The 25,828-nt window shown below is 37.4% G+C and overlaps 1 protein-coding gene across 3 annotated transcripts in view; it reads right to left on the bottom strand.

The window, feature by feature from the left end:
* Positions 1-25,828, bottom strand: part of Cntn1 (contactin 1) — a 311,527-nt gene that overhangs the window by 171,224 nt on the left and 114,475 nt on the right. The gene's annotated exons all lie outside the window — the stretch shown is intronic.

The following is a 25,828-nucleotide window of genomic DNA, read 5'->3' as shown; positions in this document are numbered from 1 at the left end:
AGCAGACAAGACTATGTATAACATTTCTCACTAGACATTGTGCTATCACAAGCCCAACATAGGATGACCCTGAAGCCATTTCCATAGAGGCCAGAGGGGTAACACTTCCTCTGGTGGCCTACCAAAAGGACTGCCAGGAGTAGTACAAACTGGAAAGCAGTGGTTGTAAGCATAAACTTAAGTGAGAGGCTTTCTGTGATTGGTACAAACATCCCCAATCTGGTTATATAATCAATCTACTTTCTGGATTGGGTAGAGGGCACCATTCAGTGCTGTCCCCTGTGGTATTGCAACATCAGCCCCTACAGAAGGAGTCTCTCACGATTTTTCATGGTGTTGGCCCAGTAGATAACATAAGAGAGAGAAGAGCAACCAGATAGATGCATGGCAGCAGCTGGAACTGTGAAGTAGCAACCATATTGAGCCACACGCAACAAAGCTATGAGCTCTTGTGCATTAAAGAAGAGGGAAGCGGGGTGGTCCCCGGGTCCAGATGCAAAGGGGCCAGAACTGCCAGCTAAGTTCTCAACTGCAAAGGAGGCAGATCCATGAGGCCAGTGGCTAGGCAGCAGCAAAGGGCAAAGGGAGATGCAGTAGAAAGTAGAAGTATAAGAGTGGGCATGCAGCAGGGACTGAAGCAGAATGCAAAGAGGCAACGAAAGGAAAGCCAAGACTGCATCACTAAAGAGGAGCAGAGTGCAGTCGAGTCCAGAGGACCAAGGATCTCAGAGACTTAGGTCAGGAACTAAAAATGCCACTGTGAAGGGCTTAAGAAACCTAGTGCCTTGGCCTACACACTACTGAACCTAGTGCAAATCTTAAGAATCCCTCATAAGGCCTTCACAAGGGGTGTGCAGGGAGTGGGCACCCTGTGGCTGTTCCGATCTGTCTGCTGCCACAGTGCCCCACTGCTCCATGCTTGGCGATATCAAAGCTGCCCCAAACTAGCACTTGAAGAGCATGACGTCTCTCGAGGTAGAGAAAAGGACACTCCTCAGCTGACTAGGAACGTAAGGAGCCACCCTTCTCTGCTTTGTTAAAAAAAAAAAAAAATCTCTAAATGTTCAGTGGATGAATAAGATGTGTAAAGATAAAATAAATAAAATATATCATGACACATGAAGGCTTGACTTTTAACGTAAGTTTTGGATTTTTGTGAACTCGTATCCTCTTTTTTAATCAGCACTGTATCTTCTCTGGGGGAAAGTCAAGGTTCTTCTTCCATCTTTCAGCCAGTCTCTCATTCCCTTCCTCCCTTCCCGGCACCTGTCCTGTTATTTTGCTGCATTATCACTTTTCTCTTCATCCATTCCATCCACCTCACCTCTTTCTTGATTTCTTCCCCTGTGGGAGAATCTCCATCAAAACATGCAGAGAGAAGAGCACAGAGAATGGGCTACAGCAGCAACTTAAAATGTTCCCATGGGTTCCTCTTCTGGTAATCCCATGTGTGGAAATTTTTAAAGCGGGGTGTTCATTGTTCTCTCGAGACTTTTGTTAAAGCTACCGATTTTATGGGACCATTCCAGAGTAATGTACTCTTAAGGAAGAAATAAAAGAAAAAAACCTTTGGAGAAAATAAAAACACAAAATCATGCTGAGGCAACTATATTTCCAAAAGCCATGATGATGAATGTTCTATAAGGAAATGGGGAAATGTGCAATATTTGAAAAATGACTTAATGAGTGTAATTAAAGTCATTGTGATATAATTAAAGTCATTGTGATGTAATTAAAGTCATTGTGGTGATTCAAAATCTCAATCTGAATACCAGTGGCATTGATTTAGCTTCTGCATAGGAGCCCAATCCAAGGCACAGCTCAGCCTTTAAGCTCTGAATAAATCAAGACCTGATTGTATGACCTCAGTGCCCTCCACATTCCCTGCTCACACGACTTTCATTTTTCTAATATATTAATTTTAGGTAGAGTATAAAAGATTAATCAAAAATACCTCAAAGGATTAAACAGTATAAGCCAATCTCATTAAAAAAAAAAAAAGCCTGCAGAGCATGTGAGTTTAGAAAGGCTAAGACAAAATTTTATTTGAAAAGAAACTACTTAATTATTTTTAAGTTTCTCACTGAGATCTTTAAAAAAAGAAAAAAAGAAAGAACCTCTGAGTTAAAAGCTAGGACTAATCTTGGTTGTGAACTTGATAAAATTTGGAATCAACTAAGAGAGCTACTTCATGATGGGGCTGTGAAATTATTACCTGGAAAAATTAACTGAGGAAACAGACCTTTCCCTAGAATGGGTAGCACTTTTTAGAAGTGGCCCTGATATAAAGAGGTCTGAGAGGAAAGGAAATATGCTTTGGCTTGCCAGCTTTCACTCCTTGCTGGTGAGGGCATCTACCTCCATGCTGCCACTATTGCTCATCTCCTTCAAAGATGCTGGAAGTTAATTTCTTTGTTCTTCCTATGTGGACTGAAGACCAGCTGCTCACCAAGAATCCTCCAGATCTTTAGCATCAGATTGGGACAGCTGAGGACATATTCAACCTCATGGCCAAGAAGTTAGTGGACCCTCAGTCTATCTTGTGTGATGGATGATACCATTGCTGAACTAACCATATCATATCATATAAGCCAGTCTAATAAAACTCCTTGGTAGACACATTCAGTCAATCATCTTCACCTGGAGAATTCTAACACATATGAGGCACCAGAAGTGGTTCTAGAGAAACAGAGTTGTACAGATGAATTTCTCTGGAGGGTTGGTGGTAACTGGAGGTGGCCCTCCAATTTCACCAGATCTACAGTGATTTAAGACTTTACTAAGAGCATACAGAGCACTTATAAAACATGGTGTGGGCTATTTAAAGAACTATGTAAGATAAATACATCTGATAGTTCTGATTCACCCCTTGTAAGAAACAAGAATTTTAATGTCTCTGTATATAGATTCTTTGAACATTTGTGCAAAAGAAAGAAATATAATGATACAGTCTGGTTGATTCTAGAATTTCTAGATAGAGTAACACAGGAAAAAGATGAGCTCACAGATAAAGTAACTCGTGTCCAGATGTGCATGAACAAGTCAAGGTTTCTAAGTGTACTCAGGAAGAGAAACTTCTCTCTAACAACCACATGGCTCACGTTACCAAAACTCAATTATCAAATAATTGGCTAACTTATAACACAATTTCAAGGCCTAGGCTCAAATGATTTTGGCAATTAAAGTAAGACACTGACAGGAAAAGGGAGTGAGCTTGTACTTGGGATGGAGACATATGGAGAATCCTGATGAACCTGGAGGCTTCAAACTCTCATATTCTGATGAGTAATTCTGTCTGACAACATAGTCTCTTTATCCTTAGCAGTGTATGAATCTACTCAATGCAGTATTGTTCTCTCTGCCTGGGCCTGGGGAATTTAACTCTGTAATGAATACACAACCAGCAAATACATTCAGAGATACCAAGCAAGACAATGCCCACTCACCTTCATCCCTAGATACCTGCAGCCAGTCTCAGAATTTGTTTAAAGCAGATTCTGGAAGTGAGGTATTAAGTATGCCTCATGTGGCATATAGTGTACTATACCCTGAAATAACTTAGGGGTTTTCTACTTCATTCAAGCAGAAATTTGGGGAATATGGGTGGAGATGAATTTTAATGATGTGGAATAGTAGTTTTTAAAAAGTGAAAATTAGATTAAGCTGGGTTTACCAATATGGATCCATTCAGCTGATTTTCATTCTAGCTTACAATTAAAAGGCACTAACAGTTTGTTTGTTTGGCTGAAGTATAGGTGAGAAGGTGACCTACTGTAAATGAGCTGAAAAAGACTGATATCACGTGTTTTTGTGTTGATGGGATTAAGCGGAGTAAAGAAATTGAAATGATGGAGTGGATTTTTTTTGTAAAACCTGCTTCTAAACAAGGGCATGGCCCAGGACATGCTCACTTCATCAAGGCTGCAGGAACCAAATTCTGAAAGGAGAAACAGCATAACCTCCACCATTGAACTGTCACTGTTCTTCCCTGTATGCCAGACCTCATGGTGGAAACCATGGCTACTCACGTTGATACCTGAAAGGCAACGATTCTAGTCTAATCCCAGAGTATCCAGGACTAAGCAGAAGCAATGAATCTCAAATGGTAAGGTGAGTACCATTATTGTAATATAAAGGGTAGAAAAAACAATGTTTAGAATCATATGACTTGTGAAGATTCTTGTTATTGGCTATCATTCGAACTATGTCAAGAAGTAAAATAGATAGAAAGCATCCTGAATAATTGTCTGATCTGTGTGAAAAACATCTTCCAGGAAATAAAAATGAATGAAAATCTATGTTGAATCATAGCCACTGAGTAGCATGGCCCCTCAACCAATTTTCATTCGTGAGCCAGTTAATAGACCAAGAACCCATCAAAAGAAAATGAGTCCATGTCCCTGAGAGAATGGGATCTGTTACAATACTGTAGAGTTTTACTATTTATCTTTTCTTCTCATCTGCCTCTAAAGAGACTTTTCTGTATATTACAGAAAAATAGTCAAAACCTCAGGATTCAATAGATACTAGTTCTGAACTGGCAAAAATCTTGGAGATCCCAAGAAGCACATGGCCCTCCAGTTAGAGAAGGGGTTTGTGGATATCAGGCACTGAATGGAGTTTAACCAAAGTAGGACCTATGGTGGGCTCTGTTGTTCCCTGAACTAATCCCATGGTTATTTCTCCAGTGCTAGCGTTTATAATTGGAGATATATACATACATACACACACACACACACACACACACACACACACACACACACACATATATATGTGTGTGTATATATATATATATATATATATATATATATATATATATATGATAGACATAGAGGATATAGATAATATGAAGTCAGAAACTGGAAAGCAAGGACAGGTCTTCAACTGGGTAGGAGGAAGGGAGGTCAGTACAGAAGAAGAACAGACACAAGCAATGAGTAACACCGTGATAATTTGATAAAGCCTCAAGAAATAATTTTAAAGTTATCTAAAATTACATACAATACACATAAGTACACACACACACTTAAAGGAAGCTATATTACTTAGACATACAACACTCCCCACAAGAAAACCAGAGTAATAAAAATCCCAGTACCAGGTGCAAGAAACCTCTTTTTGTATGGTTGGTCAGGGTTGTCCAAGTGACATCCAAAACAACACAGACTATTGATCTAGAGTTGGTTGCCTCTCAGAGATTAAGTCCATATTGCTGAGGACACTGCTTACTTAGGACACAGGGGCTGATTGAAGCTGGATCTAACTCAAAAGTTTCCTTTGTGCAGTAGTGGCCATGATAGCAGAAAAAATACTGTACAAGGTGACAAGAGATGGAAGAAATTAACAGTTGACTTGGTTAGTGTTTCTACTAAACCCACAAAACACTATGACCAATAAGCAAGTTGGAAGGAAATGGTTTATTCAGCTTACACTTCCATATTGCTGTCATCATCAAAGGAAGTCAGGACAGGAACCCAAAAAAGGCTGGGACCTGGAGGCAGGAACTGATGCAGAGGCCATGTAAGGGTGTTACTTACTGATTTGCTTCCCCTAGCTTTCTCAGCCCACTTTCTTATAGAACCCAGGACCACCAGCCCAGGGATGGCACCACCTACAATGGGCTGGGCCTTCCCATGTTGATCATTGAGAAAATACCCTACACCTGGGTCTCATGGAGGCCGCTCCTCAGCCAAGGCTCCTTTCTGTCTGATGACTCTAGCTTGTGTCCAGTTGACACAAAACCAGCCAGTGCAATGATCATACTCAGTTACAACACCTATGAACAACAGTAATGCCAAGCATGGGAAGATATCTTTAAAGGTGCAATGGGTGCCATGACAGTTGTCTAATTGGACAATAATAGACACTCATCAGTAGAGAAATCATGCCTGGTACTAGGAACCTGACAAGCTTCCATGAGGGTAGTGAAGTTATGGACCTTTAGAAAAGAACCTATTACTGTCATTTGCTAGACAAGCATAACTCCTTTCTATAGCCTAAGTATTACCATCCCTATTCAAAGAAGCCTCTCCTTACAGCAAATGGAGAGTGTAGTAGAAAACAACTATACATAATGCAGAAATCAATGGATCACAGAGAACCCGTCCCCAATGGTTACACAGAGTTCCTACATCTATGACTGAGGAATGTCATGGAAGAGAATGAGAAAAGCAGTAAGTAGGCTGTGAAAACATCTCTCTTGGAAATGGATGCATAAATAAGACCACAACAATGACATTATCAAAAAATATTAAAATATGCTAATGGTGAAGGGGGTAAAATGTCACAGGTCCCACCCTGAGGTAAAAAATTATAGGCAACTAGTGACTGCTGAGAGAGGGAGAAATGGCTTTTCCAAGGGATGAGTCCCCTAACTGATTGTCCAATGCAAAGTTATCACCTGTGAAACCATACACATACAACAAAAATGGACACAGCATGTTTTATTTATGTATTTTAGTATACACACACATATGTACGTAACAAAGAAAAAATTTATCAATTTGAGAGTGGGGAGGGATATGAAAGGATTTGAAAGGTACTAGAAGGGGGGGGATAATGTCATACTGTTTTAATTAAAAATGTACTTTTTTCAAAGATACACTAAATTCTAGAGGTATCTGTAACCCATCCCCCTGGCTTCAGTGCTAATGTATGAACTTGAAGAAATGTACCATTGTCTCAAAAGAAAATACAGGTGTCAATCTCCAGGAGATTAATTTAATTTTGACTTTTAAAAAAATGGAAACTGCACCTTGGAAGAAGAAACCTACCAAATATAAGTAGTTTTTACCTATTGTTATAGGAAAAGCTCTCAACACCTTATAATTCTCCATCCATCAAATGGTGAAAATTTGAGACAATAAAGTCTTCTCCATTCTCCTCAAGGCCAGCCTTGAATAAATACAGTTCCTCCCACCAATTTGCTCTCAGTTTTGTAAAACACTGACCAAGAATGCTTAAGTACCATGACTTACTACAATTTTGTAATATAAAAACAATAGTGAAAGTATGGAATAAGAAGAACCAAACAGAAAATTCAGAAACACATCTACCAATAAGGGGCAGGGGATCATAGTGAAAACTGTAAGTCACCCCTGTTAAGGTTAAAATAGAGAGTTCAGGAAATTAGGGGTGAGAAAAAACTGTCTGGATGTGAGTGTTAGCCAAGCATACCTGATATACACAAAAGCTCTGAGAAATAAGGCTGGTGTCTGTGGACTGGCTGGCTGGCTACCAAGAGACCTCTCAATTGGGGAATGCATACTAGATACTTTCATTCTTTTGCATATTCTTGCTTCTCCTGCAGCTAATTACAGTGGACTACACTTAAATAAGGATGGTTTCTGACTATTTAGCTTAGGAAAGAGACCCCTTATTATTCAATGGAGAAGGTTACTGAAAGCAATTGCAACTACTTCTTGGTAGTTGTGAAAACCAAGAGAACTTACTATCAATACCAGACCCTGAGAGGCCTGGATTACTGTAGGATATCAATGCTAGTCACATGAATAGGAGCTAACAGATAGTCAAGGTTAATAACCTGTGGGATGACTCATCCCTAACAGACTTTAGGGCCAGCTGGCCCATACCAGTAATAAGATATTTTTTGAAAGCCAACCTGGGTCTGCCTAAGGGCCTTAGCAACAGCAGCTGAGACATAATTTGGAGATGACCTGGACCAATGAGAGGCAGCCATGTCACACCAGTGGATGCATCTTCATCAGGCCTTCCCCCAGGGCAGGAGGGAAAGGCTTGCCTTTTCCGGAATAAACTGAGCTTGTTCCAACATTCTCCCTGGAGTCTGTGTCATTGGCTCTGCGCCTACTTGGTCCCCTCCTCAAAGAGAACAACAGTACAGGACCCTGCCACAATAACCAACAAACATAGAGTCAGAAATGAACAAATCAGGATGGGTAGAGCTTCACTTCCCTGGCTGAACTGGGTGGTAGGTAAGCATACATAAAGCATATATTTTCTTCATTGGCTCATCCTGTAATAGCCCATAGAAGAAACCAATCATGGAGCAATTATCTCATCCTTTGTACAGTTTCTGCCATAGACAAAAAAAAAACGAAAACAAAAACAAAAAAACCTCAGGGATATTTTATCTCTCAGTAGTTTCTCTCATTTTTTTTTCTTAATTCCTCATGGCACCATCTCTTAATAAAGATTGTTTCCTCTTTGTTTATTCCCATGATTGTTCATGTCTTTAACCACTAATAGCATGAAACAATGAACTTAGATATTGCTTTGTCAGGTTGATCTTTGATGATTTGAGTGTGTTAATGACCTAGGCTTTTGAGTACTACTGGGGCAAGAAATCCCCCCAAATGGAAAAACAAACAACATGTCTTTAAATAGGTGACAAATTGAGAAAAATTTTTATCAAGAACAAAGCTAGTAAGGGAATTTGAAAGTGTTTGTTACATTTGTAGATGTGTCCTTTAAGAGACACTGATATATTTAAGAATTTGCCTCCCTAAAGCAAAATTCTTAGACAAATATGGATGCCACAAAAGCAATAAAGGCTAAGGAGGCCATCAAGGTCCAAGGGATTTGTAGAATTAAAAATACTTTTAAATCTAAACAACTAAAATTTTAACATGAGTACTTAGAGGAGGAAAAGAATAATATATTTTGTAAGTTTTCATATGAAAAATATTCAAACAATAAAACCTGAATAGTTTGTAACATGTTTTAAGATATATGTCTTTTAATTATAAACATAATCCAGAAGCTCAAGTTAAAGAGTCTAATATAAGATGATAATTATTCCATTTATATATCATACCATACATCCATATTTTAGTACTTTTCCTATAAAATTCAACTGAGTCACTAAAATTACCAGGAATAGATATTAACAATAACCTTTTGAATTTATGTGCAAAAATCTTCACTTTTATATTTTATAGCACTTTTTATTTTTAGCTAAGTGTTTTTAATCATAAATGTACATTATTTTAATTTCACTTTTTATAGAAATATAGTGGGTATTATACGTTTTTATTGGATAAACAATATAGGGTAGTTTAAACCCTATACTGACATCCTATGTCTTTATCATTTGGGTAACAATCTTTCCCTCTCAACATAAAGTCATGCTTCTGTTAGAAAGAATCATAGCAATATCATACTTGTTTAGTTGCTTATAGGAAGTTGAAAGACAATATCTACAAAATGCTTAGAGCATGCAACAAACTCATTCTTAGTTGCATGCCAATGGTAGCTTTATATCAAGAAAAGAAATTGAAAAAAAAATCTTACAATTAGAATGATATAGTTTTAGACTGAAAAATTGAATTAATACAAATACTATCTTATATTTTAATGTAAGAGTTCATAAAGACTCCTGCACTACAATCAATCAATCAATCAATCAATCAATCAATAAAAACATGGCTCTTTCTTTACAGTAGAATTTCTTTGCTGTAACCACATACAATTCAAATGAACAACACTGTTCCTACAATGGAATGCCTTTACTACAACCACACATACTTCCAGTGACCTGCATTAATTCTTCAGTACAAATTTGTTGTTACAACTACATATAGTTCCAATAAATTGCACTCTCCTAACAGTACAATGCCATTGTTATAACCACCCACAGTTCCAATGAACAGTACTTACCCTACAGTAGATGTTTATGTCTTTATTATAACCCTGCACAGTTTCCATGACTGGTGTTGACCCTACAGTGCAATGCCTTTGTTATAATCACACACACATAGTTCCAATGAATGGTATCAACCATATATTAAAATGACTTTGTTACAACTATACAGAGTTCCAATGAATAGCACTGCCCCTGCAGTAGAATGCCTTTACTACAACCACACATAGTTCCAGTGAACTACACTGAACCTACAGTACATTATCAATGTCTTTGTTAAAACAACACACAGTTCCAATGAACAACACTGTCTCTATAGTAAAACCACACACAGTACAATGAAAGGTGTTCTCCCTACAGTAGAATACCTTTGTTACAACTACACATAATTCCAATGAATGCCACTGTCCCTACGGTAGAATGTCTTTGTTACAACCATACACTGTTCCTTCTTTCCACAATTCACTAATGTTATGCTCTTACTTTTTCTTTATTTCTTTAATAATTCTAGAGAACATGTACATTGTCCTTGAGAAAAATAATTGTATTCAAAGTATATTATTTACATTTGGAAGTCAAATAATTACCATTCTAATACATTCACTCAGGGACAAAGTAATTGATGGTTGTTAGAGTTAATTTGTGTTTAGTTTGTAAACCATGACAGCAACATAAAAGGGAAAACTATCATAGGTTTTTCAATATAGCACAATGCCAACATTCTTCTGCAGAGCCTACACACACACACACACACACACACAGACACACACACACACACACACACACAAACACACACACACGAGGTTTCTGTAGATAGATTGTGGTTCCTGTTGAGGAATAATAATAATATTATTATTATTAATAAGTAATAATCAACTTTTAGCAAGGAAATTCAGTGATGGATTTAGTATCTGGTCACACTTCTTTTTTTCAACAGTTGAATATATATTTATAAGTTCTTAGTTTAAGTCTTATAACCACTTAACTAATTATATCATTGTTAAACTCTGAGTCAGTCATCAATGTAGCACTTTATTCACAATTACCATAAATTATAATTTGTCAAATATTTTTATAAATTTAGCTTTATCAGTTTTTTTTTGAAGCCTGGAATTAACAATGAAATTGTTAATTTAGAATGAAAATCCCTAAATAGTAAATAACCTTTAACTCCACAACAAACACTAGTGGATGCTATTTTATTCATGTGACAATATTTTAAACCATCTGCTTCTTCTGGGTTTTGCTTTAAAAGAAAATATAGTTGGCCTCTCATCATATGGCCTTTACAACCTGAAGATGTAGCGATCAAAATCCAGAACCTAGGGTTGATGGAGCTGGATAAGGAAAGCAGAAGTGCAGACCCCTAAGGCATGCAGAGTCACCAAAGAAGCATCAAAGGGGAAGGAGTCAGGAGCAGACAGGGCACCCAAAAGCATCTCAGGAACAAGAGAAGGTCCAGGGTTTGAAGAATAGTGTAAGAGATGTGTCCACAGAATTTAAAGGGAGAGAGAAAGAGAGATGCTGAGGCATGGGTATTTTCGTTTTGAGTGCCCTCAAATCCCCCTCTGAAGATTTTATAGTTACTGTTCCTTGGACATTTCAGGTTGTTATTTTACTTTGGTATACAGATACTGATTAAACCCAAACCTATGCTTTATATTTTTCATAGTAATTCCCAGAAGTCCAGTGGTACCCAGCTTCCAGTATATGGCTCACAAATGTGCCAGGATTAACTATAATTGTTCTGTAAGCCTCTAAGAAGATTAGCCAAATAATAATATCCAAAACACAGTCATATGACAAACCAAAGAATGCTCTCCTGTTAATTTCCTTTTTCTATTGTAGTCACTTCTAATTATAATGTGATGCTTTATATTCTGCTTTGGGGAGGGTACTGATCACTGCAGATATCTGGTCTGTGGTTATTCATCTAGATCATGTAATGTCCAACACTACCATGTCTTGCAGGTATCTTGAGATTTGAATAGCGGATTTTAACAGGATCTATCTGTAACACAAGTGGAAATTTAGGATCGTGATGTTGTTTCTTCCTTAATGTTACTTGTTTGCAAAATGCTTTGCTCCTAATACTGAAGGTATAGAAATCCTCTCTAGGGTGTGTTGAAGGCACTCTATGATACATGCAAAATGTGGTTTTAATCCAGCCCTTCCTGGTTACTTTCCTCTTCTTTAACGAAGGAAAACCTACTTCTTTCTCATATGTAATTTCAAGCAGAATGACTCAGCATGGAAAGTAAGAGAGTTGATACAATGTTGAGATAGGTTGATACTGCTATTTAGAAAATGAAGGCGCATCAAAGAAGTTATTTAGCCTACGTCAGGTAGTTTTCACTTTTGCCTTCAACCTAATCAGTAAAAAAGCTATTGAGGCTAATGTGATTTTTTCCATGTAATCAGAAATTCAAATAAATGCTATATTTGACTCTTTACCACCTGAACTAATTAATAAATGAAAAACTAAATCTCAAATCAGAATAAACCACAAACCATATCTCACTCCGGCAATAACTTTCTTGAAAAAGCAGAGGAATTAATTATAATTTCACATGCCCCTCTACCACATAAACAATACATCACCTATAAAGTTATACTTCTTTCGTTACTAAGAGTTTTTCAGAACTTGGAGCGAAATCATATAGTTTTAGTCAGTTGTATATTAATAAAATTTTCATTGGAAAACCATCTCATAAGATATATGACTGTCAAAAATTAAATGCTAAAAATTTGTTAACCAAAGAACATGATGGGACAATAAAGTCATTTTCAGAGAAAGACATGACAAAATTCCATGAAATAAAAAAAATTAAAAAGAAAATTATTGTAGAATTTATAAAGTTCTACAAGAGCTATTTCCAATATTTTAAATGAATTAAAAAGCATCAAATCATTACTCAGACTCTAAGTGGTATATTTAAGTGAGACATCAGATTTATTTTAAAATGTCAAAATGTACAATATGTTGAAAAATACATTTTTACAACCATTTTAAATCTATCATGAATATTTATGTCAGTTCTAAAGAATGTGAGAGGAAGTATAATTTTAGAAAATTCTTTTGGAGGTTGATGGTTCATCTGTCTACTTGGTTAGGTTGAGAAGTACCCAGGCAATCAATAAAGCCCACTGCTAGGTACATCTCTGAGAGGATTGCAGAAGGAAAGAGGAACCATCCTGAGTGTGAGTGTCCTGTTCATTGGTCATGGGACAGAAAAGAAAAGGGGAATGGAGAAAGCTTGGAGTACAGGTACTCTCTCTCTCCCTGATTCCTTGCCACCTTGATGTGTGTTCCTCGACGCTGCCATACTGTGCTGTCGACTTGTAGCTGAGATTTACCAAAACTTATGGAACCCAGGCCCACCCAGCAATTCCTTCCCTGGAGCTGTGCTGCATCATATTTGCCACAGGGATGAAAAACTCAAGTCATATGGTGATGTTTTGGGGAAAAGGCTAGTAAGCCATAAGTCTCAGCCACTCTTAGATCTTTCCGAGACTGTTAGGAGATATTCCTGTCATTTGAACTAAAAATATGACAAAGAAATGGACAGATACACAGAAAATTGCAAGGGACTGGAGACTATTGCTTTTATCAAACAAAATCCCTTCATGGTCATTACCTATTTGCTTAAGTTTCTAAGTAGACTCTCGTGCTATTTAAAATAAAGTGTGTGTGTGTGTGTGTGTGTGTGTGTGTGTGTGTGTGTGTATTTCACTAGCCACTGGACTCCAGGTCCAGTACACTGTCTCACACACAGTAGGTTTTCAGTAAATATGTGTTGAGTAAACAAAATGAGGCCACAGCAAGGTTTTGAAAGCATGGAATGCTGACTTCATTCATTGTTGAACTGGTTTCTACATCACAGACTACCTAAACTTTGTCTTAGATTCTTTTTTTTTTAAATTTTTTTCTTTATTATTATGTGTTTTAAATTTTATACATCAGCCATGGGTTCCCCTCCATTCCTATGTCCTCCAGGATCAAGGCACCCCTGGGGATTCATTTAAACCTGGTGGATTCAGTACAGGCAGTTTCTGTCACCTCCTTCCAGACTGAGCAAAGTGTCCCTATGTAAGCCCAAGGTTTCAAACAGCCAGCTCATGCACTAAGGACAGATAGCGGTGTTCCGGTAGCTTGCCGTGATCATATAGTGGTTAGTACTCTGCGTTGTGTCTTAGATTCTTAACTGAGTCTTTAAGTAACATTTGCTATTTTGGCTAGGTCCATTCAGCAAAGAACTACCTTTAGTTTCTGTTCAGCATTTTGGTTTATCCACAAATAAAGCCATTCTTCAATTCTAAACTTGAATTCTGAAGTCTTATCCATCATAGTTCTTTGAACACAATCCTTTAGAAGTCTATTTCCAATTTCTCTCTCATTTCTAGGATCAATTGTTTCTTAAATTTAATTTCTTTACATCTTGATTTTACTGGCCAATTAATGACCATCCAAGTAGCAAAAGATACATAAGTTCAAGCAAAGAAAATTTAGAAGGAATTCTAAAACTCATTTTCTTATGTTTCCCTAATGCAAGTCAAAACGACTCTGAGATACCACCTTACACCTGTCAAAATGGCCGAGATCAAAAACACAGAAGACAGCTTATGTTGGAAAGGATGTGGAGCAAGAGGAACTCTCCTCCACTGCTGGTGGGAATGCAAGCTTGTACAGCCACTTTGGAAATCAATATGGCGCATCCTTAGAAAACTGGGAATCCATCTCCCCCAAGACCCAGCTATAGTACTCTTGGGCATATACCCAAGGAATGCTCAATCATACCACAAGGGCATTTGCTCAGCTATGTTTATATCAGCATTGTTTGTAATAGCCAGAACCTGGAAACAACCTAGATGCCCTTCAACTGAAGAATGGATAAAGAAAATATGGTACATATACACAATGGAGTACTACTCAGCAGAGAAAAACAATGACATCATGAGGTTTGCAGGCAAATGGATGGATCTAGAAAAAAAATCATCCTGAGTGAGGTAATCCAGACTCAGAAATACAAACATGGTATGTACTCACTCATAGTAGGATGCTAGATGTAAAAACAAGATGACTATACTGCTACACAACTCCAGGGAGGCTACCTAGAAAACGGGACCCTAGGAAAAACACAGGGATCGCCCAATCACAGAGAAATGGATGAGATCTACATGAACAACCTGAACAACAGTGGGAGTAATGAAGGGCAAGATTCGAGGGAAAGAAAGCTTAGGGGAGCAGGAGATCCCAGCTGTTTCCCACATCATATAGAAAATAGTGATTGTAAGTTGTTGGGGAATATAAGTAAGTTGAAGGCAAGTGATGTTTATGACAACACAGTAGAGAAAACATATTCCAATAAGTCAACATGGAAAAACTCCCCTGGTTATTCAGTAAAACACTGAAAAATCTAACAGGACAGGACTTAGCTTGAATTTTTTAGAAAAGAAAACTACGGTGAAGAATATCTTCCTGCAGGAAACCAAGTGACTTAAAAATAGATTTGTAAGAGTATAAAAATTAATAAAAGATTATCAGTGCTTTGGGAATTGTAAAAATAGAAACAATGAAAGGCTTCTATATAAGGATTTTCTACAAAATCAGAGAAAAATTTTTTTAAACACCAAAGATAGGAGAAAAAAATTCAAGCATGCAATTAGTTCCTGGGCACCAAAAGGGGTTATAAAAATTTCGTGTTATAGCATGAATCTTAAAAGGTCTTATTAATAAAAATAAACCTGGAGTCAGCTATTGGGGTAAATGCTGAAAGATCAGAGAAACAAAAGAAGCCATATGCAACCTCACCTCAATAACTTCTCAACTGACCTTGTTTCCTCAGACTGAATGCCTCTGAATCCTCATCCAAATTGATGTCAGCTGAACTGCTCCTAAAAGCCTAGAAGCTTAAAATGCCTCTAGTTTCTGGTTTTCACACTTTACATACCTTTCTGCTTCCTGCCATCACTTCCCAGGATTAAAGTCGTGTGTCACCATGCCTGGCTCTATTTCCAGTGTGGCCTTGAACTCACAGAGATCCAGATGGATCTTTGCCTCCGGAATGCTAGGATTAAAGGTGTGTGTGCCACCATTATAAGGCCTCCATGTCTATCTAGTGGCTGTTCTGTTCTCTGATCCTCAGATAAATTTATTGGGGTGCACAATTTATCAACCATATTGTGTTGCTTAAGTTTTGTTCTTTGCCCCATCAATGTAATTTCAGATCTTGTTAAAACGTGAGGGTCATTGTAGTATTGTTTTAATATTGAAATTATTAAAATAAGGGAAATGTATACATTCGTGTTTAGGACTGATGATGGCAATGGATAACCAGTTATAACATTCATCTGTCTGTCAGCAGGCATTTCCTACAGCTCTTCATCTAAGCATGTTGCATTTATATATTTATTCAAACACACAGATAAATATGATAATTAAAGGAAAAGAGGTCATGAATTTCAGGAAGGCATAGGAGAGGCTGGAGAGAAGAGTGAAAAAATGATGTCATATTTTAATTAATTTTTAATGGGTGAAATGTGCCATTTGGGATTGAGAATACTAGAAAGATAGCATATGCGAGTCTTAATATTTTAATAAACACTTTTAGATAGTAAAAATAGAAAGAAATTAGATTTGAAAGAAAGGCTTGGAAGCTACAGTCATAGCATGTTCTGTAAAAGGTCCCAGATTGAACAGACCAAGAAGAAATAAGCAGATTGAATCAACCTTCTGATACCTGTGAAATCGATGTCTCTGACTCTCCTTCCTTCCTCAGTTATCAAGTGGTGAAAAGGTTTCTTTCATCACCACCAGCTAAGCAAGCCAATGACTCGTAAGTGAAAGATAAAAGTATTTATGACAACATTAGAGGTGTAATTTTATTTATTCTAAATGAGCCCATGAGAGATTGAGGGTGATGGAAAAACAGACGTCCCCACAGACTTATACTGTGGATGAGGTTTTCATTTTGTGACTGTCTCATTTCATCCAGAGAACCTCCTCTTCCATGAAATGTAATTTAAAGCATGTATGTACAGGTATTTTAATCTGAGAGTTCCATCCCCATTTCTCTGAAGAAAAAAAAATCAAGCAGCACAAAAGAGAACAGAAAAGTGAAAATGTATAATGGGAAAAGAGTCACCCTGATCCTTACTAATGTGTGTCACCATTCTCTGGGACCAGGGGAGCTCCTTGATACCTCTCACCAAGCTCTGCTCTGGGAGATCCCCACTTCCATCACTATTAGGCTCTTCCAAGGGATTTGACACAAACACTGACAAATCAACTAGGCTATGACTACCAACTAAGCACAGACCCAACAGAATGCCAACAGCAATGCTCCCATTTCCTGACCTGACGTCTCAAAGTTCTATCACCCCTGTTCAAAACAATGGAACATGGTAAAGTGGGAAGCACCAATTTCATATTATCCCAGACAAACAATAGTTTAAACTTCAAGATTTCAAATGGTGTTCTTGTCCAAAGACTGGAACTGTGAACCCCCAACGTGAAAATGAACAAAAAAAGTATCTCATTAAAAACCCATGTCCTAGTCAATGCTCAGACATGATTCTCCCAATATTACTGGTCTGTGGTTGAGATCTAAGCACTCTTCATGATTCAGTCATGGAGGAACGATTTTCTTTCACTGATGTCTCTTAAGGATTTCTTGAAATAGATCATTGAAAGAAGCAAAAGAAATTCATATAGTAGCATTTCCCCTTAGACTCAGAAAGCAATCATATGAAGAACCTCAAAACTGAATTGAAGTCTAGACATGATGGCACATGCCTTTAATCCTACCACATCAGAAGCAGAGGCAGAAGGAACTCTGTAAGTTTGAGGCCAGCCTGGTCTATGTAGTGAGTCTCAGGCTAGCCAGGGCTATGTTGTAAGACCCTGGAATTTTTATTATTGTTTTCAAATGTTTATAATAATTCTATACTTCTATTTACTTCAGTACAAATGCCTACATGTTTGGTCATTAAACAAAAAAGTCAACCATCAGAAATGCAGCATCATCTCATTGCTCTGAAAACTAGAATGGTGGATTCTTAGTTGTTTTACTTTGAATAAACCAAAAGTAGCTTTCTGTTATTACATGAATCAGCCATTTCAGTCCAATTGAAAGTAAATGAGGATTTTTTCCTAACAATGTTTATATTATTTATGTGAGAGCTAGGCATTACACAGGAGTAGAGAACAAAGCAGAAAAAAAAAAGATTTGAAAGGTTTTCTTTCATTTGAAAACTTCACAACAATTATTATGCCAAAGAACTTTATCCCAACAAAATTGTTAAAATATGGCTTAATTAAAAATAACACTATTTGGCATTGATACTCTCCTATAAAGGTCATATCCAAATATATCTAGGCAAATATCAAGCCATGCTTTTTCCATTAGCTGAGTATTCTGGCACAGATAATCACTTTTCTCAAAATGTTTTAGTTCTGCATAGCTCTGCTCCTCTTGGGGACTCTCCATGTATTGAACTTTTTCCATAAATGTTGAAGGTATTTCCCTCTTTTCTTTTCCTTTTTTAATTGGCTGTCTATGTGGCCCAAGAATGTCTAAAGTCTCTAAGAAACTCAGGCTGGTCTCAAATGCAGGATCCTCTTACCTCAGTATCCCAAATGCCAATCCCAGACTTTAACACCAAGCATAGTGTCAGGGCATTCAAACCAGGACCAAGTCAGACCCAGTTTTGGTCTAAACCTTTTATCTTGTGGTCCATTTAATTTTGATCATTTGTATCTTACAATTTGTCCTTTAAGTATGAGCAGGAGACAAGGGTCATTCAGTCTCGTGGCTACCATTATTATTTCTACTTCCTTAATTGTAGTCTAAGTACAACTCTTATTCATCCATTGTGTGAATGAAGAAGACCTGAAGATTAGCATAATCATAGAAAATGTTAAGCAGCATCTGACAGTATATAGGCAATGCATAAATGTTAGGGATCCAGAAACAGCCAGAATGATGTTGTTCTAATATATACTGAAATCATAGTGACTAATAATAATATCTTATTATCCCTATAGTATTCAGGGTTCTTTAAAGGAACAGAACTGATATATACATACATACATACATACATACATACATACATACATACATACATACATATAAATACACACTTACACACACATATATTAATGTGTGTGTACATTCGAGCATGTGTGTGTGTCCACATTAAAGGGTGATTTATATTAGAGTGGCTTAGGCTGTGGTCTGATTAGCACAACTATGGTTGGCACTCAAAGGAAAGGCCAAGAATCAGGTAGCTGTTCTATCCTCAAGGCTGGATGTCTTGGCTTCTCTTCAGTGTATGTTCAAATCCCATCAAGGGAACATACGATCAATGGGATAGATGAATGAGCTTGCCAGAGAAAATCACACCAAGTAAGCAAAAAACCCAAAGCTTTCTTCTTCTTCTACATCCTTTTATGTGGGCTGCCACTAAAAGGTGAGGCCCAGATTGAGGACTAGTCTTCCTACCTCAAATGAGCCAATCAAGAAAATCTCTTACAGACATGCTCATCTGCTTGTATGTTAGTTGATTACAGGTATAGTCAAATTGATAACTAAGATTATCCATCACAATCTCTAACATTCATTAACTAATGCATGAGCATAATTTCTCTTTTGCTAACCTACCTACAGTACTTTTGTTGAACAGAATATCTTATTAAGTTTTAAGGCCAATGTTTCTACATTAAAAATTTCAAACTAATACTTCAACAACTTCCATGTTCATTCTAGTGACCAGGACTACACATTTACAGCATCACCTTCCCTTTAAAAAAAAAACCATTATATAAATATTTTAAACTCTTTTACCCATCTTTTAATTACCAAATTTCTTGGATATGACTGTGTTAGGCACAGCCATTTCTTTCTCACTGTACTGGTGACTGTGTATCTTTCTGAGAGCTGTAGTTGTTTAGTAATCTTGCAATGCTTTTCTCTCCCAATTTGTCCATGGAAACAGTGAAATACTTCTGTACAGAACAAATGAACAAGGAAGGTCCTAATAAGTACCTTCTGAGTTAGGTATTTAGTATGGTCTTTAATCTCAAAAGATATACGGTGACACATGCTGACAGAGTATGAAGTAGAATATCAGGAGTTCAAGGATCTTGTACTATATCTTTGAGCCAGCAAAATGGCTCAGTGACTAAAAGTGATGGTTGTGCAAACCTGAGGAGCCAAGTTCACCCCCTGGACCTCATGGTAGAAGGAAATGTCCACTCTTGAGGATTAACATCTAACCTCTTCCTGCACATGTGTTCCTGCACACACACACACACCAAAAGACTCACAAAATCAGCACACTACTGCATTTCATAGTTGTACCTGAGACACTAATACATAATTATGACCCTCTCACTGAACTCTGAAAGAACTGAGAAGTGATACATTCTCATTTTCCTCAATGTCTGTCATCGTGCCTGGCACCTGGGCAGTTTTCCATACTGGGTTCCTTAGCTTAGGGAATTTGCTCCAGTTTTTATATATGAAAGAATGTCCATGCTAAGTTCATGTATATGGACAACGGGAATATCTTTTCCACTTGGAACCCATGCAAGCATTTAAAGGTCAGTGGTAATGGCTGTTCTACAAATATTCCTGAACATGGCATTTTTATACTAATCTTTAGTAACAGGTATCAACAGAAAGAAGCTTGGTTATGTTACTCAACTGCCTAAGTGTTTGCAAGTAAGAATATTTTCTAAGAATAAGGAGGATGATATGGGTAGGAAAAGCTGAAGGCAGAAACAGGACAAATAACATACCCATTTTCTTTTCATTAATGAACACACAGCTAATGTCACTCCTAGTAGACAGAGAGAATGAGCATTGGTAGGGTGATGCTGTCTTCATACTTTCCACTATTATAGCCTCCTTTTGAAAGAAGCCAAACTAATTATCCTGTGGATGATTTATTTCAGCATTATTTTACAACCAGATCTTTACATGTCAACATGATAAAGGCCACCAAAAATTGTACTACAGAAAACACCAAACTCGGGAGAAAAATTAATTTAATATCCATGAAAACTTTATAGAATAAACTTCCTCTATGGTAAGAATCTGTGAATTTCTTTTAAAATAAAACTTCCCTCTATATACGATCTTGGTTTATTTAACACATTTTAAAAGATTGTAAGAAAAAAATCATTTTAAAAACATTATTTTCCAAGCTCAAGCATAGGAGAATTTTGTAGTGATTTTATTTTATTTTTACCCATTTGTTCTGGAACTTTGGTGCCCTCACACTGACCTATTTCTTTTATTACTGGTCCATTTAGCCCACTCCTAGCTGTCTACCCACCCATGTCTTCAGTCACTTCCCTTGTTCGCCACCAGCACCTTTTTTTTTGCCAACTGATATATCATCCTCCATCTGTTGAAATTGCCATATTCTTTCTAGCACAGCTCCACCTCCAGCTTCCCTCCCAGCCACCTACCTTGCTGTCCTTCCATCTGCTAACACAATGAACATCCCTGACTCCTATTCCTAACTGAAACTATGGCAAGTTTTACTCATAAACTCACTAGACGTTCATTTCTTCAAGGGCCAGTACAATCACAACAACAACTTAACTACTCAGTCTCTTAGATAGAGCTCAAACACACATTTAGCATTTGATTTCTTCCTCATCCTAAAATTATTGGCTGTGCTCAACATTCTTCAGTGACCATGTCTTGAATAATAGAGTGACTGCCCTTCAAAAGGACTGATGTTTTTTGATAATGTTCTTCAGAGCCCTGCATTCTGTGTGGTCCAGTCTGTTAATTGTACATGGTTCACTGTGTCCAAAGTTTTGTATTCAGTGATTAGAGACAGTGTTTTCTTGACTACCACATCCTCACAACAGTTTAATTCAACTCAACTCTAAGCTTAATGCTGCAGAAATAAGTTTGAATTAGGATATGTGCTATAGTTGCCTATAAGATATCAAAGACTTTATGTATACAATGCTAGTGTATGGTAATTTTAATTTCAAATTTTTGATAATTATATCACACAAGGAATACATCTTTCCTCAGTGTTGACACACTTACTTAGTAAGTGGAGGTTTGTTTTCATGTACTAGATGAGCATACACTGGAAGTTAAGGAGGTCATAGGAAAACATTAACAATCTTAGACTTTGTTAAGCACTCATATTTCTAAATTATTTACCCTCTATTGACTATGACTCTGAGACTACTTAAGGTCATGCTTATAGGAGGCTTACTCAGGATTTATCTTTAAATTGAAACAATAGTCCCATTAAAAAGCCATTCTGGTAAATAAAATAGCTAGGTCAAAATCCTAAGAATATACTGCCCTAGTTATGCCAATGTATATTATACTAACATGATGTTTTCACGTTTGCTTTCTATAGGCTTTAACATTTAGGCTTGATGATGATAGAATATGTGGAAATGAGATGACACTCATTGGTCATGGAAAAGACAACTTGTTATCCTCTCAGATTCTAAGAGGAAAGAGTACTGCACACCAGGAAGATTTACACAGATACGTAAAAGCTGGTCAGAAGGCAGAGTGAGGGGCTGCTCAGCTTTCAAGGGAAGAGGTCAGGGGAAGAGCTTGAGATGGGTTAGTTTGATTTCAATGATCTCTAGAACACAGAAACTGGCTATCCTACACTTTTCCCACTGGTGGGTGGCAGCAAGTGATTGGTGGCCCAATGAAGAAGCCGGGATAAGGACACTATAATAGTATGGGCGTTGCATTGGTTAGAGTGCATTCAAAACATGCATTCCAGTTGTTTACTAACTCTAGAAACTGGTTAATTGTATTAAAGGCAGTTCCTTCAGCGTCAGCAAAGTGAAATAATCAGAACACAGAGAATGTATGACTGACAACCATTAAAAAGAAATGTTGAGAGTTATGTGACATGGGTGGAGGATTTTGCAGCTGCAAATGTCTTCAATGAGATTATAAATGTCTGTGAGTGCTAAGTATGTGTAAGATCAAGCCTTGCACACTATTCTGGCAGGAAAGGTGTAGTATCCCGCCCCATCATTCTTCTCAAGTCTACTGTCCCATCCCTGTGTTTCAGGTTTGACTTCAGATAGACATTTTGAACCTGTTCATCAATACTTCGAATGAATATTCTACTACCAGAATCTACTTTTAAACTGGGAATATGGGTCTTCATTTCTTCCATGATTTTTGCCAAATACTTTTGGATGACAGGCTTCCACCCTCCATTTTATTTCTTTGATCAAGTCCATTATCTTCTTTTGTATATATAGATATATAGAGCCAGTGAACATTAGATCCTAATTAAGTACTTATCACACGAAGTTGCCTGTGAGAGGAAAGGTATTAAACAATTACAAAAATGGAGTGAAGGGTATCAGCTGGTAAAATAGGTACCATGGTGAACTTATAAAGACATAGACCCCAGTCAGCTCTTTTTTATTTATTTGCTTTTATGTTTTATTTATATTTTTTTTTATGAGACAAAGTCTTTCTCTATAGCCTGAGAGTCTCAGGCAGACATCACCACCCACCTCAGTTAATTCAAAGAACATTTCTTGCAGCTGGAGAGATGACTTCACAGTTAAGAAGTTTGGTTGCTGGCATCCAGGATGGCTCACAATCATCTATAGCTAACACCAGCTCCAAGCTTGCTGATGATCACTTCTGGCCTCTGGGAGCACACATACATGCCATAGGCACAGTCACACATAATTAAAATGTAACAAGTAAATCTTTAAGAAGGAGTATAGATGAAAAATATTTCATATAGTATTGAGGGAAACATTTTAGGAGGGGCTACTCTTACCATTTTTACAATGGGAGATCAAAGGAGATGAAGGCTCTCCATGTCAATCTTTGTTATCATTTCATACAGGGAAGGCTTTTGTCAGCATTGAGCTCAGGACAGTCCACCGAATTCCCTATTGGGAACTTCCTTGGAAATACAAGTTATTGTATAAGCAATTTGTATAGGTGTTAATGTTCGTGAAAATGGAAACAATATTCCTTTTCAAATATTGTTTGTTATGTCTCTTAATCTTCCACAAGTGACCTGCAATGCCCCACAAACTTAGCTGAATTATTTATACGTGTGTGTACTACTTTTATATTAAGGAATTTTTCATCTGTTCTAAGAGTGGTTAATTGTTTAGGTTTGATAAGAACAGTTGAGAAAGGAGAGAGAAAAGACAACCTGTTATGCCCTTGGATACTGTGAGAGAATGGCACCTCACACTTAGCTCTTTTAAGACATGTGGAGTCTGGTTGGAAGGTGAATGAGAGAACACGATCCTCAACTTAGACCTATTACAAAGTGGTCTATTTCATGTTTATACCATACTTATTCTGTATCAGAAAACTTCCAAGTCTATTATTTTGAGATATCTGACCATTTTGAGATATCCATGTCATCTGATTTCTTACTCTAAATTATAACAAATTTGCAAATGAATAGTCAAGCCTTACATTAATGAACCGTCTTCAGAATACTGAAACACTGATGCTTAAGAAGTATGATGCATATAAAATATGAATTCTATCAATTTCCCTTTCAGACTTTGTATTTTATGGTTGGCTACTACATTCCTCTTTCTATTGCCCCTCCCCATTTGTGTGACATCATATTTTTCAGTCCCCCCCTTTCTGACTACTAAAAGAATTTTATTTTAAGGTGGAGATTAAAAATTCTCAAGAATTTGCTGGTTTTTCCCAAGTGATCATCCACAGAAATTAATTCTAACTGCTGTTATAAGTGGACACTGGACCCATGTCACCCCACATTTCCCTCTTGTGACCTAGAAACTACCTTTTATGTGGCTATCAACATACTATATTGTACTGTCTTTATTTTAATTTTCCTTCGGTCATGTGCAGCACATAGTACTTTCATCCCACTCATCACTCAGAATTTACTATACCTCCTTGGGCAATAGCATCCCTAAAGTCCTGCCCCCTCCTTCTTCCTTTTGGATTTTCCTTTGAATGCTAAGGGCTACCTCAGGCAGAAGGCATCTGAGAACTGAACACTGTGACTCAGCATCAAGAGACCTCAATAGACAAAAACTTCCCTCTACCTCTGCCTCCCTCCCCTCGGGGAGAACTCTACCTGTGAGTTTCCTCCTGTCACTGAACTAGGTTAGCTCTGTAGATGGAACACATCAGACAGCGTCTGTGCCACACCATGCTGCTGCCAGAGGCCCAGGTGATAGAGGGATGCTGGCAGAACTGTCATGCTCTGGGAAATGCTTGGGACGTGGATTTCCTGGCCTCTTCTCACTCTTAGGGATTTCTTTGTTCTTCAGGAAAATCATGTCTGTTGTATATTCAATTAAAAAAATAGAATTGGATTTCTCTTCTGTTGGCTTCAGAAAGATGATTTAACAAACACCTTATTAAAATTTAGTCTCAACAAATGTGCTTCATACATAGTATATTTATTGTAAATTATGAGTTACAGTTTGCGTGTTTACATGTATGTTCAGTAATAATATAAATGTACGTGGAGAAGTATCCTTAAGAAATATTACAGTTTGAGTCCTTCACTAAATATTTACTGATGTTACTTTGCACCCTAAAAACAAGCTTAGGAATCCATGTGCCAAACGTTTATCTGCACTGATGAGCTACCATATTTAGCAAGCAGCTTTAATTCACCAAGACCTCTGACCCATAGAGTCATATTCAGTACTATGTGTTCAGTGTGCTGAGTTTTTGAAAATTTCCTTTGTCTCATACAGGGAGCTCTACAATTGTCATGAGCTTAATTTTTAAAACACTGGGGAAAATATTTACATCTCCCCAGTAAATTTTATAGTATTCTATTGATCAAGTGCTTTTGGAATAACATGTTCTTGACAGGAGGAGAAAAGGCAGTGTAGAAAAAAAAAAAAAGTCAAACTGTCCTGTTTCTGACAAGGTCTTCCCTCAAGGGCATGCAATTCCAAATTGTTCAATTTACTTACATCTGCTAAAAAATAAATAAATAAAAATAATGCAAGGCAGTTTTTGGATATGACAGAGTCCTGCTGTGGCTTCCTTAACTTCCAGGAAAACTGAGAATTTTGGGTATGATGACCTTTTTGTACAATTTGAAATGCCGACATCGAGGTAATGATCTGAGCCACAGCCCTGCTAAAACTTCTCCAGTAGGAGGTAATTTCTTCTCACTGACACAGCAGCTCACTCCCGGGCGGCCCCTCCCCAG

Source organism: Onychomys torridus, chromosome 16 (genome assembly GCF_903995425.1).
Source record: "Onychomys torridus chromosome 16, mOncTor1.1, whole genome shotgun sequence".
In the NCBI taxonomy this organism is placed as follows: domain Eukaryota; kingdom Metazoa; phylum Chordata; class Mammalia; order Rodentia; family Cricetidae; genus Onychomys; species Onychomys torridus.
The sequence above is the reverse complement of the archived record's forward strand: the minus strand, read 5'-3'. Positions and strand labels throughout refer to the sequence as shown.